Source organism: Solanum stenotomum, chromosome 4 (assembly GCF_019186545.1).
Source record: "Solanum stenotomum isolate F172 chromosome 4, ASM1918654v1, whole genome shotgun sequence".
NCBI classification, from domain to species: Eukaryota; Viridiplantae; Streptophyta; class Magnoliopsida; order Solanales; family Solanaceae; genus Solanum; species Solanum stenotomum.
Window position 1 is genome coordinate 28,203,178 of NC_064285.1, and position 17,461 is coordinate 28,220,638.

The following is a 17,461-nucleotide window of genomic DNA, read 5'->3' on the forward strand; positions in this document are numbered from 1 at the left end:
GCATAAATTTTCATATTGAGTAGTCAGCATGTCCACCTTTGATTTCTTAATGTTCCTTCATGGGCTGTCTTCAAGCAGTCCCATATTTCCTTGTCTGTTTTACAAGCTAAAATCCTCTTGTATTCATCTGCTCCTATTCCACATACCAACAACTTCTTGGCTTTATAATGTTTCTTGATCTTCTTTCTGTCTGCTTCATCATATTCCCTTCCAGTTTTAAGAATCGCCCAAGTTTGATCTCTTTCATTCATGTCCTTGGTAGGAACGTAAGGATCTTCAAGCACCACATCCCACAACTCGCTGTCCTCTACCATAATATAATCGTGCATTTTGGTCTTCCACCATCCATAGTACTGGACGTTGAATTGAGGAGGACGAGTGGTGGATTTACCTTCTTCCAGACTTGGTTGAACCGCCATTCCTTCGGGATCTTTTCTCTTGGTGTTAACCAGATAGAGAATCCAATGCTCTGATACCAATTGTTGGAATGTACACGTCTACCAGTGATCACAGGACCAGGTCCCCAATAGAATAAGAGTGCAGAAACTAAACAACATAACGTAAAACACGAACAAAAGTTTTATGTGGAAACCTTCTTGCTCATGGGAGTAAAACCACGACCTATCACACAGAATTTCAAACTGATTTCACTAAACTCCAACCGAAGTGAAATAAAGGCTCCAACAACAAAAATGAGATTAACACCCTAATCTCACACTAAGTAAGAAAGCTATTACTTGTTGAGCCAAAGCAATACATCCATTTCCCACTATATTAACTATCACTAATTAATATAGACTTCAAAATGTAGGACACAAAGTTAACTAGAACAATGTTCTTACCCTCACTACACACAAGAGTTTGAAACACTTCTTATAAGAATGAAACGAATCCTACAAGTTTAGCTCAATACAAACATTCAAGTGAGTTATACCAAAAAAAAAGTTGTGTGTTATGAATAGGCCAAGGATGAGTTGTGAATTTGAAAAGAATGAAAGAATAGGAAAAGAAGTGAAACTTGAACCATGTTTCATGAAGGTAGAGTCACTAAGCTGAAATGATCATACCCTTACACTCAGTCCAACTACAAGCTGCATAAGCCAAGTGTTGTGCTGGTTGGAAAATACGGGCAAGCCTATGGGTAAAATCATGCATGTTTTTCTCATTGGGAGTGTAAGAGTTGATTTCGATTCCTAAATTGTAATCCTTGATTGGCTTTGTGAGAGCATGGATTTATTCTTGATGTGAGGGCATTCTAATACTTTTGGAGGGCATTCTAATACTTTTGTTGGGCATGAATTTGCATTTGAAGTGAGTATTTGTGAGCATGAACTCTAATTGATGATGGCGAGTCACATTTGGAAACTTTGAGTGCACAATTCATAATTGCATGTTTGGATTGAACCTTGTGTGCACTTTCATGTTGAGTCTCAAGAAGCGCTACTTGTAGACATCCCCGTTGGCCTAATTGATCTTGTGTTTTACGTGAGGACAAGCAAAAGCTTAAGTTGGGGGTGTTGATGAGTCAATAATTTTGACTCATTTAGGGCTTGTTATTTAATGAATTAGTGTCCTCATTGCCTATTTTGTGTTCATCAGTGATGTTAATTTTTTCATTTGCAGCAATGAAGGCTTAAGAACAAGACAAGGACATTATGATGCGAAAAGAAGTGAAAAAGATGAAAAGGCTGAAAAAAAGTGAGGCCGGAGTTCGCAAAGAGCCACTCAGTGAGTCTCTAGCTCGCCAAATTTTCCTGGGAAGTAGCCCATAAACTAAGCCAATTCAGTGAGTGAAAAGACACAACGGCGATATGTCGAATGGAACGACGATCACAACCAGCTCGACAAATTTTCCAGAACAATTTCATGCAGAAGTCAAGCCAAAAGGCGAGAAGAGGGCCTTTCGGCGGAACGCCTCGACTAACTCTACCGAGTGAGCCCGGGTTTTGACATTTTGGGATGTTTTTGGAAACGTATAAATTGATTTTTGAAAAGAGAAAAAGGAGTTTTTACACCGTATATTACACTGTTTTGATAGATTTTCACATACTTTGACATTATTGAATACTCTTGGAGAGGTGTTTGAACTTAGTTTGTTAAGTATTTGAGATTCTAGTCTTAATTTCAGCATTTAAACTTGAGAGATTTTGTCAATTCAATGGAACAACATTTTGGTAATGATTTCTTGCTTTTTGCTATTTAGGCAAAACCCCATTTCCTTAGGGTGTGATTCTGTAATTTATTACATAAATTAGCTTATTAGTATTGTTAATTTCTATAATTAATGTTGTTTTGAAATGAGTTCAATCATTTATTCATGTTTTAATCTGTGAAGTGAAGTTGCAAATTTAGTTATAGCCTTACCTCTCAATGTTTACTTGCGAAAGATGCATAGAGTAGAATAAATGATTGATAATTGTATTGGCCTATGTCTTTACTACCCAACTTGAGAAAGTGGGTTAAGTTAAGGAATATGGTTGTTTTGTATTGCGAAACTTGTTGGGGTTCGAGAGAACTCACTTGAAGCATAGTAGCTGATTGAAGGATAACTATTATATTCAAAACATATCCTACCCATTGAGATTCAACATCATAAAGTAATTGACAATTACCCACTCACACACTCTTAAGGCCCTCTTTATACTTATTCAAAGTCCGTGTTAGTTGTTTATGCTAGCAATTGGTTACCAAACTCTCTTGATATTGATAATGAAAACCTTTCGAATTATATTATGTTGTGTGTTATTTACTTCCATTCTACAAGAAATTAGAACACTTAAATACTTCGTACTTGAATTCTTTGCCATATCCCTCCTTGTGGAATCGACCCCAACTCATCATTGGGTTTAAACTTGTTAGCGACCACCTACACTTTGAATTATAAAAGGTGTAGTTGAGCGTTATCAACAACCTCTTCTATCAACCTTGGGTGTTCACTCTACCAAATATTCTCCTGAAAGTACCAATTATTGTGTTCGAGTCTGTCGTATGGACGACCACCACATATTATACCATATGTTTTGCCCATGAAGCTAGCAGGTAATTTAACAATCATTTCACTGGTTTTTCATTTTTGTGCTTGAATTTTTAATCTTGGATGCCAGTGTATTGTACTAACTTATTGCAATTGCACAGATGACACATAAAGCATAATGAAAGCACACAACAATGAGTTTATTCCTTGTGTATTTAAAGTTACAGGGAGCTGAATTTGGAATTAATTGTGATGTCTTCTTTCTTTCTTAGTGATTAGAACGTTTTAAACACACCTCATCCAATTCTAGGTGTAAAGAATCGTTAATCAGTATAAAACCCAACGAAGAGTTGGGGTCGAACCCACAGGGAGCGGTACGTGTCTAAAATTAAGTTATGAAGTACAAACGTGGTCTAATCAGTTATAGGAATAAAAATTATCGGAAACATACAAACAAATCTAAAAGGGATGAAAACGATTGTCAGATGGGGGGGGGGGGTTGGATTTGCAATGAACATGTGAAACAACAATGAAAACAGGAGAAAAATAATAGTATAGAGAGGAATTCTCGGGAAGTGACTGATTATAGGTAAATTTCACTATATGGGTAATTGAGATTACTTATAAATAGCTATATTTCAGTAGGTAGGCTAGGCTATGGGTGAAATAGCTTTCTCTCGAACAACTACTTCGATTCAAGTGATTTCTTTCGAATATCAACAAGCTTAGAAAATAAGAACAACCCACACATTAATTCATCTACTCTCTCGAGCTAGAAAGGTATAATAGAGATTAGCATTTACTCTTTCGAGCTAAACCCATATCAACCCGATAACTACAATCATCAATTGAAAGCTTTGATTCTAAAACCTCTTTTTCAAGCAAGCCCAGAATTCTAAGTTCGAATTGCATTTGCAATTATTAATCTTAGATTAAAACACAGATAACAATTAAACCCACTTGTATTATAGCATTTAAATCAATAATAATCAATACCCATAAGCTAATTCAATCCATAATTACATGATCACACCCCAAGAAATGGGGTTTTGGCTAAACATCATAAAAAGGCAAAAACAATTACCAAATCGATTAGCCGTCAGTTGGGTAATAGTCTCTAACCCTTTACAATGCTCCAAAATAGTTAAGTTCAAAAAACCAATTCAAAATCCCCAAATATCTACAAGAAGAACTGAAAACTTGGAGAAAACACTAACTCTAGAATGGGAACTGTAATATCTGGGAGAGAGCTCCTCAAAATTCCATTTAAAATCCAATTTATAGTTTCCCAAAATTTAGCCTAAAAATCCACTCGGCGGATTAAGTCACGCCTCACCGAGTGGATCGGCGATCCGCCGATTGTCCTCTTCCATCGCCACTTTGCATTTACCTTCAGCATCTCAGGTCTTGTAACTTTGGGAGATCCAATTTAGTGTCGTGGAATTGATCAGCTATCCGCCGACTTCCCGTTTATGTCACCAACTTGGTGCTTTCCCTAGGCTGGCATGATGGAATGTTGGGCGAGCTAAAGAGCTCGTGGAGGTCGCCAAGATTGCTTTTTCTTCACTTCTTCATCTCTTTAGTTCCTTTTTGTCCGGTCATGTCCTTGCCTTGCTCCTTAGCCTTCACAGCTGCAAATCAACACTTTAACATCACTTTAGAGCATAAAATAGGCATTTGAGGACACTTATACTATCAAAACAAAGCTCTAAATGAGTACAAATGTCGGACTCATCAACACCCCCAACTTAAACTTTTGCTTGTCCTAAAGTAAAACTCAAGATCAGCAGTTCAATAAGGATGTCTACAAATAGTGTTGCACAAGACTCAACATAAATGCACACAACAAGGTTCAAATTACTCATACAATGATCAATAGTGCACTCAATGTTTCAATTGTGACTTACCATCATCAAGAGTACTCAAGCTCACAATGCTTGCCTCAAATGCAAGTTCAAGTTCAACAAAGGTATTCAAATTCCCTCACAACAAAGATGATTCCATATTCCCACAAAATTTATCAACAATTTAAAGTCCCGGAATCAGATACAACCCTCACACTCAGAAAGATGAACACATGCATGACTTAACCAATATGCTTTCCCTTATTTTTCAATCAACATTCATTTCAGCTCACTCAAGATCACAAAGGTCTTTTCAAGGCTTGGAACGGGGTTGAGTGTAAAGGTATGGTCATTTAGGCTTAGTGGAATCTACCTTCATTATGGTCTGAACATCACTTTCCTCCTTTTCTTTAACATTCCAAACATGCTCACAATCTACCCCATTATTCAACTTCATATGAACCACCAGATACCCCATTTCTTTTGCAATTTTCACTACTTTATTTCACAATTTTTTCCGTCTTTTTCTTTTCTTTCTTCTTTTTCGTTCCTTTTTCTCTTTTCTTCTCTTTTTTTACATGGAGTGGTTCCATATTTTTCAAAGCAATCACACAAAGGGGGATTTCTCACACTTTTTGACTTTCCTTCTCTTTTCACCACACCCCCAACTTCGGCTTTTGGCCTAAGTTGGCTATTCAAAAAAACAATACTTCCTGAAAATTATGGGTGAATGGATAACGAAAGGTCACAATTTCCCAAATTTCTTCCAACAAAAGGGATAAGACTCAAAAGGTGCCAAGCAAGGTTCACACATCTCACAAGGTAGGCCACAAAACAGGTATATTGTCAAGTTGGTTCACTCTTCTAAATTCTTGCCTAAGATCATTTCAAGTGCTTGCATCACTCAATCAACCGGACCAACAGGGAAAATTCTAGGTGTCATCATGCACAATGTTCAAGGTGATCTCACCACACAAAGCATCGGTACAAATATCAAACAAGACTCCACTCTCTATAGCTAGCGTGCAATGTTCATCTCAAGAGACACATTCGACAATCATCTAGTCACAACAAGATGCTAAAAGTTCACATATTGCCTATGTAACTTCATTTGCCTCATAGTAGCCGCCCATTCATTTTGTTCCATTAGAAGCACTATTAAAGTCATTGGTATTGACCAGAATTGACACTCAAATTTGCACAAGAACTACAACAATCACACACAAAAAAAGTGACAAAATTTTCATATTAGGTTCAAAACAATGGGCCACAAGCTAAAGCATCCACAATATAATTCAACAGCCAAGATGTATATAAAATCCAATAAACTCAATATTCATAAAACATTATCAAGATAAAACCAATATGCACAAAATAGTCAAAAGAGGTAGCTATGGAAATACCTCACCCCACCCAACAAAAATAAGCAGTTATCCTCAAATGCAACTAAAATAGAATAGTGAATAAAACAACAGAGAGGGAGGTAAAAAGTCATCCTGCCAAGCTAAGTCTGGGTTAAGTTTGCATATCAGCCACTCCATCAGTCTGCGCATCCGGTGTCTCATCAACCTTTGCTCCAATGGAGCCTGCCATGGAAGTATCCCTCAAGGAGGCCTATCTAGCTGTCTCGAACATGGCACCCTCTAAGTCGGCCAGGTCCTCATAAATAACCTCATTCCACAAATCAAGTTGCTCATCATCTGTCTCGATCTCGGACTCAGCAGCAACAATATCAACCCTAATCTCATCTCTGGTAGTAGCCGGACGCACCTTAGCACATGTTGGAATATCTACACTCGGGTCATCTGGGATCTCCACCATCCCAAATAGCAAAGTAAAGTTTGTGGACTTAAGATGTTCCACATCCTTCCTCAGCTCAGAAACATCAGTTTTAAAAGTCATCACCGCATTAGTAGCAGCCCGCCCTCTCTCACAAACCTCTACTCTCGCTGTGAGGGCATCAACAGAAGCTCGAAGAGGTGTCAGTGTAACATTAATAACACTCTCAAACATCCTGGAATCTTGACCTTTAGCCGGGAAGCACGGACATCAGTAAAATGGGCTAGATGCCCCATCTTGAGCAGCATGGCTTGGGTGATTGAAGACCTGAAGGCACTAGTACCAGTAGCAGATTTAGAGGCGGGGAATCAACAAAAGTGCTAGGAATGTCAGAAGGAGCAGAGCTAGAAGTAACTGAAGGCCTAGTGGCTGGAGTAGGCATAACTGCCTCTGCAGGTAGTGAATTAATATCGACCTCCGAGGATGTGTCAACCGGAGCTGCTCTCCTCCTGTTAGCCTCATTGTTCAGGTACTCGGTCTTAATACACCTGATGTCAGTAGAAGAGGTGGGTGTAATCTCAACATCCCTCTTCTCATCTCAAGGGACACCAGCCTATCTGCACAACTCAGTGATGAATACTAGGAATGAGAGTGAGGTCTGTCTCTGTCTAGACCTCATGGCTATCTCTTTTTCAATCGATAGTCCCAAATTCAGTGATTGTCGAGAAATGATGGCACCTAGACAGGCCACCTTTGGGTGTCTGAGTATGGATTCATTTTGTGATGGCTGAATAAATCTGCTGATGAATCTAAACAAGTACCGAGCTGCCACATTAAGATACTTCTTTTCTATGGGCATACCTGCTCTAACCACCTGGAGGTGGTATCAGAAATCAGGGTTGCCAGCCAACCCTTAAGGTCATCCAGAGTCTATGTCTAGGTCATGCTATGGTAGTCATGAATACACACTATAGCCCTCTCAAACACATTATTTACATCATCGCTGCTACATTTAATTTTGTTCCCTCAGACCATCACAAACTCAACAGTCCTGAAGGCACTAGCCTTTTTCTTCCCCTGAGGTCTAGATCACCGTAATCTGAGTAGAATTCCCGGACCCAGGTGGGAATATATGGGCTACAGGTCTTGTAAAGACCTTGAATCTGTGGATCTTGAGGGTGTCCCACACTTCTGGATGCCTGTTCACTACTCCATTTGTGGACAATCTCTTTTCCTCCAAGATGGTCCTCAGTCCATCGAACTTTAACCAGTTGAGTGACCAGGAGGAGGACCCTGTACTAGTGGTGCCGGAACCACCATCTATGCTGAAGGAGGCACTGGGACTGATGCTAGAGGGGTCGGCTCCCGAATCCATACGGATCATGTCGAGCTTTGGAGCGTAACTCTATCTGTCGGGCCTGCAACAACTGATCATCCTCAGGCTCAGAAAATGAGGCCTGAGAATCATGGATATCTCCCTCAATACCGGAGTTGTACTCCGGTGTCTTGGCCATGGGCACTTTGCCCTTTCCCTTCGGAGGTAACTTCTTGCCATTTTCATTAGAAACAACAACTTCCTCATTATTACGACTCAACGTGCCCGCTTTTGGGGCAGCATGCCACTATCATTCAAATTTTTTCTAGCCATCGCTGCAAACCACATAGGAAAACATTAGAAAAATTTCTAGAAAAGTTGCAGAAAATGAAATGTAGAAAGACTCGCCGAACCGTTCAGCGAGTCACCGCGTCACTTTGGCAAACCATATCAGGCTCACTGAAAGTACCAATACAAAAAAATTCAAAAATCAAGGAAGGTCGGCGATGTTCAAGGCCATTCGGTGAATCGCCGACACCAGTCGGTGAGCTAGAAGTGGCTCGTTGAAAGTTACAATGTATTTTAGGGATTTAGGGGGACAATAGGGCGATCAAGAAGACATTTCAGCGAGTCGCTGAGTTCACTCGGCGAGCTTAGGCACCTCGCCAGAAGTTACAGAACAAACTCAACCAACTCTTGATATTAAGGGCAATCTATGGGGGACTTTGGCGAACCATCAAACCACTCGGCAAGCTCGACGTAGCTTGCAAAATGGCCTAACGTGCCAGTTTTCAACCCCAAATTTCAAAATCAAGCCCGCATCCCCCAAATTCAAAATTAAACACAAACACTATTCAATTAAGGTTAGACCCATGCTACCCATGCTCTCGGGGTACTCAGACTTCTCCTATTTGGAAAAAAATGGCCATTTGATGACTTTTGCCCTTAAGAATGACGTCAAAAATGCTCCATCATTGGGCAAATTACGTCATTTAGCACAATTTAGGGTTACTTATATTTTTTCCCACTAGACCCAATGCATAAACACCACAACCAAACAATTTAGACTCAATTTTACAAGCAAGAACATGGGAATCGATCAATTTAAGGCAATTAGGCATCAATTCAATCAATATACATGCAAACCAACACTTAAACACAATCAAAACATGCTACCCAACAACAATCAACATTAATTTACCTATTGCATTCGATTTCAACCACATAATTAAAGTACGGGGTTCAAACAACCAACCTTAATACCGAAAATAATAGTTGTAATGCTAGGTGGCAAAGTTTCATAATCCAAGCAAAGAATTCACCAAATGTAAGAGTAGAACAAGGAAAATATCAAAGATCTTAGGTAGGGAGTGAGATTACGGGGGTTAAAAGTGGGAGAAGATGAAGGATTTTGAAATTTTAAACTGTTTGGACATTAAAACATTTTAGTTCGCTCTTCCTTCGGCGGAGTAAGTCGTGCTCTTCGAATCACTCAGTGATGTTCCGGGTGACATTTTACCTCACCGAGTTTTATAGGTCTCCCAGCAATTTGGGGGTTCAAATGGTGGAGAAAGTCGGACTCGTCGACCTGTTCGGTGAGTCACCGAGTGAGCATGTAGCCTAGTGAGTTTTACAGAGTTTCCCTTCAAGTTTGGTGTTTCCAATGGCGGTCCAAGTCGGGTATCGTCGATCTGTTCAGCGCGATGTTAAATGGACCTTGGCTCGCCAAACTACCCATTTTCCAACCCTTTTCACTTTTCAACCTGAACAATCAACACTCGTTATTCAAGAACAATAATTAGAACAACAAAAACTTTTGTCGCTTCCCAAGAAGCGCCTTAGTTAACATCGTGGCACGACAGAGATACCAATTTAAGCTTCATTTTTGGGGTTGGCCATTGTATCAGTAGGCAACCCTCTTTTTTGTCTTGGATTCAATTGGGTCAAGATTTGACCCATTTGCGTTTTGAACTGCTTGATTGACACGGAAAGGGAGGTAACCATCTGATTAAGTGTAGAGACATCCTCATTCATCTCTTTCAACACTTTATCCGACCCTTCAACTTTGTTGAGAATACATAAGAGCATGTCTTTCATACAGACATTTTCAGACTCCTTAGGATTTTGATGATCATGGGGTGGGACGTGCCTGTCCTTGTCACCCTCTCTTTCCTTCCTAGTGGCGTTACGATCACGCCAGTCTCTATCACGGTCGCTCCAACCCTCATCTCTATTCCAACCAATATTTCCACCCGGCCTTAGATAGTTTGCACGATAACCTCCTCCTTGATTGGCTAGGAAGTTCGCGTCCTCATTGTACATCATTTCAAATTGCTCTTCATCGGGGTTCACTCCACCTATACCCACAACATTAACACTCTTCGCACCACTACCCATCACATATTTTTCCAAGATATCCAGTTGGGTCATAATTTTTGCCATGTTTTTGTCTCTCTCTTGATCTTTTTCGATCTTCTCTTTTGCCATTCTAAACGTGAGAGGAGACACTTGGTCCTCACGAGTGTACCATGCTCAATTTAATGCTACTTCATAAGGTTGTTTCATTATACCACTAGGAACAAGTTGATCAGCAACACCTTTGTTCACTGAATCAAGACTCCTATAGAAGTATTGTGGTAGCACATCATTTGTTAGTCCATGAGTTTGGCATTGAAGCACCAACTTCTTAAATCTCGGCCACGTCTCGAGGATTGGTTCGCCTACCAAACGTTTGAAACCTTGGATGCTATCTCTGATCATCATCATGTTCGATGGAGAAAATAATCTCACTTAAAACGTTGTGGTCAGCTCATCCCAAGTGGTGATGGAGTCCCTCGGTAACTCGGATAACCATTTGGTAGCTTCACCCATCAAAGAGAATAGGAACAACCTGAGAGAGGTTGATTCTTGTGATATGTTCTTGAAAGAGAACTGACCAAAAGCATCCACAAAGTTTTGAATATTCTCATGGGGATCCTCATGAGCCAGCCCCCAAAATAATCCTTTCAATTGTAGGAGCTGAAGCATTGTGCTAGTGATGTGAAAAACAACGTTCCCTTCAGCCAAAGGTAGACGTATTGCACCAACACCACCCAATTGAATTGGGTCATTCATATTTGTGTCATTTACATCATTGAGATTCCTTATATCATCTTGGTAACCCACTTGTCTACCATTACTCCCGTTTACGCTCATCTCTTCCTTTGTTCAACACAAATAACACAAAACAAAACTAAAGTAAGTTGAGTAAACTATAGCCAAAAAGATCACAATTCAACTTCAAATAAAAGAATTTCAAATAACACCACTCCCCGGCAGTGGCGCCATTTTTATTAGAACGTTTCAAACACACCTCATCAAATTCAAGAATAGGAACTGTAATATCTGGGAGAGAACTCCTCAAAATTCCATTTAAAATTCAATATATAGTTTCCCAATATTTAACTTGAAAATCCACTTGGCGGATTAAGTCTCACCTCGCCGAGTCGATCGGCGATCCGGCAATTGTCCTCTTCAATCGCCACTTTACATTGGCCTTCAGCATCTCAGGTCCTGTAGCTTTGGGCGATCCAATTTAGTGTCGCATAACCGATTGGCGATCCGGCAACTGCCCATTTTTGTCACCAACTTGGTTCTTCCCCAGGGCTGGCATGCTGGAACGATGGTCAAGCTAAAGAGCCAATCGGCGGTGCGCCGAGTGGTCTTGGCGATCACCGGGATTGCTTTTTCTTTACTTCTTCAGCTCTTTAGTTTCTTTTTGTCCGGTCATGTCCTTGCCTTGATTCTTAGCCTCCATATCTGCAAATCAACACTTTAACTCTAGTTTAGAGCATAAAATAGCCATTTGAGGATATTTATACTATCAAAACAAAGCCCTAAATGAGTCCGAATCTCAAAATCATCACTTGGGTTCTTCAAGAAACTATTGTTGATATTCCTAATCCAACAAATGGCTACCAAAATATTTAGGCTCATTGCCGAATTTTGTAGAAAGATGGTTATTCCACATACTTGTGGATCTCTCATTCTCCTTTTGGTGTTCCTATTGGGTGGTTTTATCCTACCTGAAGTTTAGTTCAAAGCGATGAATATGGTGTATGCAAATGATGGTACCGTTAAACAGGTCAGGAAAAGAACAGAGAGAATTTATGCAAATAAATTGTTAGATAGGAAAGATGAAGGAGGTGTCAAATTTGATTCACTGATAGAACATTGGTTACTTGTGACAGGATCCATTCCAAACTGGTGGAGGTGGGGCTTTTTGATTTCACCTTTCTCCTACGGGTTCAACGCCTTAACTATAAATGAGATGTTTGCTCAAAGGTGGATGAGCAAATACGTATGTTCTAAATACCATTGTCGTCACCTGATTTTGCCATATTACTAAACAAAACTATATACACAGTGAACTTCATTAACCATAAGTATGAAATTCACAGGCCTCAGACAACACAACAACGTTAGGCATTGAAGTGATGAAAAACTTTTATGTCTTCCACGAAAAAAGATGGTTTTGGATAGGAACTGTTGCACTACTAGGGTTCACAATTCTCTTTAACATTCTTTTAACTTTTGTCGTAATGTACCTCGATCGTAAGTTCTTTTTCAAAATGAATAATACTTTTATTTTCCATTCAGTGAAATCTGAGCTTATTGCCCGCTATGTTCACTATAACATCTACAGGGAAACCACAAGATATTATATCCAAAAAGCAAGAAACGAATGTGGAAGGTGATCAAGAAGAAGGCAAGGAATCCCTATGACTTTATAATAAATGAACATAACTCAAAAAAGATTATGATTTTAATAATGAACATTATCTCTTCGGTGATATAAATATTAATTATAATTATACTATTCTTAGCATGAGAAAAGAAATTCTGGTGTATGAGTAGTTGTGCCATATCTAAAGGCGTTCAGATAAATGGTGATGCAAAGAAAGGAACGATTCTTCCGTTTACCCCTCTGGCGATGTCCTTCGACAATGTGAATTATTTTATAGACATTATACACGTACGATACACATTAATCTCTCATATCGTCCTTAAAAACCACAACAAATTATACTTAAGATACACACGACTCGAACTGTGTATCATATTAATCAGCCTAAAGACAATGCTTATACAAAAGAATCAAACTTTGGTTATCAATTTTTTCACGAAATGAAGGACCATCTAGTGTGCAAGGACAAACTCCAACAACTTCCTGGAGTAACCGGTGCATTTAGGCCAGGAGTATTGACTTCTTTAATGGGAGTCAGTGGTGCAGGGACGACTACACTCATGGACTTTCTAGCATGATGAAAAATAGGTGATTATAATGAAGGTGACATAAGAATATCAGGGTTTCCAAAGAAGCCAGAAACCTTTGCTAGAGTTTCAGGTTATTGTGAACAAACTAATATACACTCGCCTCAAGTAACTGTCCATTAATGATTAATATTTTCGGCTTTCTTCTGGATTCCTAAAGAAGTCAGCAATGAGGATAAGATGGTAAGAGCCTAAAATCTGCTTAAGTTACAAGCATTATATAATTTAAATACTAAAACAATGTTCTTTCCAGAATTTTGTGGATGAGGTAGTGGATTTGGTTGAGCTAGACGATCTCTAGGATGTAATCGTCGGGCTTCTATGAGTTTGGTTTATCAGCAGAACGGAGAAAAAGATTGACCATAGTAGTTGAGCTTGTTGCTAATCTTTCAATTATATTCATGGAAGATAACGTTCGGTCTGGATGCAAGGGAAAAAACTATTGTTGTGAGAACCGTTAGAAACACAGTGGATACTGGGAGAACTATTGTGTGTAGAATTCACCATCCAAGTATCGATAGTTTTGAAGAATTCCATGAGGTAAACATAAGAACTTGTGAAAGGTGGAAGAAAAATCCTCTTAGAATTTTAACCTCCGTTTCTCTAATATGTTCTTTTATGTTGTGATCAACTACTTTTTATGAAAAATGTGGAAAAGTAATCTACGTTGAGCCATTACGTCGACATTCTCAGAAAATTGTTAAGTATTTTGAAGTACTTAAGCATATTTTGTCCTACATGTATCTCTAAAGAAAGACAAAATACTTATTCAACCACTTAATACAGGAAACGGCTGTTTGAGTCGCGAAAGTGCCGCTTGCTTAATATTATTTATATAATAATAATAAGAAAAATTCCAGGAGTTCCTAAATTAAAGAGAAATGCAATCCAGCCACCTGGATGCTAGATGTGAGTTCAATCAACTCAGAGATTCGACTATGAATTTATTTTGCTGAATACTATAACTCACAACTTCATATCAGTAAGTCAAATTGAGCACACTACTAAATGTCTTTGCCACATTTTAAAAAATAAAATACCTAACACGATTAATGTGGTTGTACCTAGATGAACTAAAGCTCTCGTCAAAAAGCTGTGTACACCTCCTCCTGGAGACAAATACCTTTATTTTCATACAAAATACTCTCAGTCAGCATGGGGACAATTCAAATCCTGCTTATGGAAAGAATGGTGGACTCACTGGAGAAGTCCAAACTATAATCTTGTTAGATTCTTCTTTAGATTAGCTGCAGGACTCATTGTTGGAACAATTTTCTATAAAGTTGGCAGTAAAAGGTCTGTTTCTATCACAGGGTTGAGTAAACTAAAATGGCTAAAAGTGTACGCAGTGGGGTCTGGGGAGGGTATAGTCTACACAGATCTTACCCGTACCTTGTAGAGATAGAGAGGTTGTTATAAAAGTGACTAATTTAAATCTTTATATTGTTTTTGTATATAGAGAAACTAGCAGTGATTTAATGACAATCATTGGAGCAATGTGCACAACTGTTCTATTTGTTTGAATCAAAGTGGTGGATTCGGTATTACTGGATTTGCCCGGTGGCATGGAGTGTCTATGGGTGTATTGTCTCATAGTATGGTGATGTGGAGGATACCATAAAATTTTCAGGAATGTCTATTGACCCTAACATTAAGGACAACATCATAGACCATTTTGGATATAATCTGAACTTCATGGGACTAGTTGTCATTGTGCTGGTCAGTTTTGCAGTCCATTTTGCATTTGTGTATTCCTACAACATTAAGACACTAACCTTCCAAAGGAGATAGATAGATCTTATTAGCTACAATGTCTTGTAATTTCTATCATAGGTCACTGTTATCTCATAGTAGAGTATGTATGATAATTGTTACATATTATGCTAAACTCATAGGATGTAAAGAGTGACCAACAAGGTATCCTCATCTATAAAGATGTATTGCGTTTGAAAATTCTTTAAATAACTACTTATTTTATGTATGTATATATATATATATATATATGTATATATATAACACCCCGAACCCGAAAGAGGGAAGCCTAGCAAATTGCAGCAATTACAGGTGCTATCCACGAGGGCAACCACAACCCATGGGTTGAACCACAGACCGTAGGTGGGTCCGTGGATCGGCCATTCCAAAATTTTTCCAAGCCATGGACTATGGTGGGACCTACAGACCGTAGATGGATCCACGGTCCATGATCCAGTGGTCGTTGGTCCAGGCAAAAACTTCTTGAACCTATTGAAGAGTGTGACGGTCCATTCACAGTCCATCGATGGGGTCTCGTGGGTGATAGTTCACAACTAAGTTCAGGGGTAGTTGGCTCTTTTCCTAATTAATTAGTTCCTATAATATGTAATTTTGTCTGTTTAGGAGCCCTATATAAGACTTTTTACCCCCAAATTCACCCCATTTTAATTCTTTCTTCCAAATGCCCAAAAAGAAGACCAAAGTCCTCACCAAATATTCTCTCTCTACAAACTTGAAGAAGAAGAAGATTCAACCTAGGGTTTCAAGCTAAGGTTCCAATTCTTCCATTGAAGTCTAGCATTTGGATTCAAGGTATGATAGTTTTCATCCTTGGAGGTCCTAAATTCCTCTATTTCGAAAGGTGGAATTCCCCAATCTAGTTATGGTTTTCTTCAATTAGCATGGGTTCTTTTCATTATTGATTTAATTGATTGGATTATGATCTTCTAAGCAAGAATTAATGAATTGCAATGGTTTTAGGATGTTTTCCCCTATGAACCCATGTAATCTCCATGTTTTCAAGTTATGAATCATATGATTTGGGATTTTGATCTTAAAGGAAAAGTTTGATGAAATTAAGCATTCTATGAGAGGACTGCATGAATTTATGATGAAATCTATATCTAACCCTTGTTTTCTAAATGTTGATGATTGAAAAAGGGTTTTTGGCCTTGATAGGTGATTATGGAATTATGCATGTTTTCATGAGATTTATGTAAATGTTTTAATGGTGTTGTGAGAGTAAGTAAATTACCAATGATGATGTTGTGTTGTGAAAGGACATTCTCATAAACACATACTAGCATGATATGAAAGGTTTTCTAACATAGAAAGGATTCTTACGTTGAAATGATTTCTCACCTAGTTGAATCAATGAATAAGAGCTATCCTAATGAACTATCTTGGATTGGCAAGATGACATGCCTTTCCATGGATAATGAGAATAAGTAAGAAAATACTATTTTGTGGATCTATGCTTAGCACCGAGTGGATATTGACATTGAGATGGAAGCTTTCCTGTTAGTAGAGGTCGGGTTTCTAGAAGAAGTCTCATGAGATGGAAGCTCTCCCGCTAGTAGAGGCCACGTTTGTAGTAGCAATCTCCTTAACCCTTAACTATGTGCCCCCATAGGTTGATTAGCTAGTGGATCCACTTAAGATAGAAGTTCATGGTTCTATCTTAGTCAAGTAGAACAACCCTTTTTGGTGTGGGAGACACCGGGTAATCATGTTATAGCTCACATGGTCTCTATGTCGGTTAAGGCTAATTCCCCACATTAATAATGAACTAGGGTTACTCAAGGAGTATCACATATGTGTTCAATGGCTTAAATGATGATATTAGCTTGCATTGACCATGATTTATGACTTATGCTTTATAACTCTTTCATTTGATGCTTTAGCTTGGTCAATTGCATGTCATGAAATTAAATGTCCCTTTTAGCATGTTTATAAACGTTTTATGCATGACTATCATACTTGGTACATTGTTTTGTACTAACGCATACTCTTGCCTACATTTCCCCAAATGTAGGGTCTGACAGATAGGTTTTCGAGTCTCGTGGCTTGTAGTTGACTTCATGATATCCCGAGCTTTGGTGAGTCCTGATGCTTCGAGGACAGATTTATTGATTTAGTATCTTTCATGTATTTACATTTTCAACATGATGTATGGGCTAGGCCCAATTTCATTCTATTGTATTAGATGTCTATGATGAGACATGAGTTTTAGATTTCCAATTTTTGTTTATAGAATGTATTGGACTTGGACTATTATTTTAATCTTATTGTTCTATTTCTTATGTTATGAGAGATAATGGACTTGTATGGAGTCCTTCAGGGTTCTATACGCCATGTTACATCTAGGGGGTACCCTGGGTCGTGACAAATTTGGTAATCAGAGTACAAGGTTTAGAATGGTCCTAATATGTCTCATAAGCAATGTCTAGTATAGTCTTGTTCATAGTGTGAATGAGAGGCTAC

The 17,461-nt window shown here is 38.7% G+C and overlaps 1 pseudogene; it reads left to right on the forward strand.

The window, feature by feature from the left end:
• The first annotated feature begins 13,078 nt into the window (after window positions 1-13,078).
• LOC125861405 (ABC transporter G family member 29-like) lies at window positions 13,079-14,748 on the forward strand (annotated as a pseudogene).
• The last annotated feature ends 2,713 nt before the right edge of the window (window positions 14,749-17,461 follow it).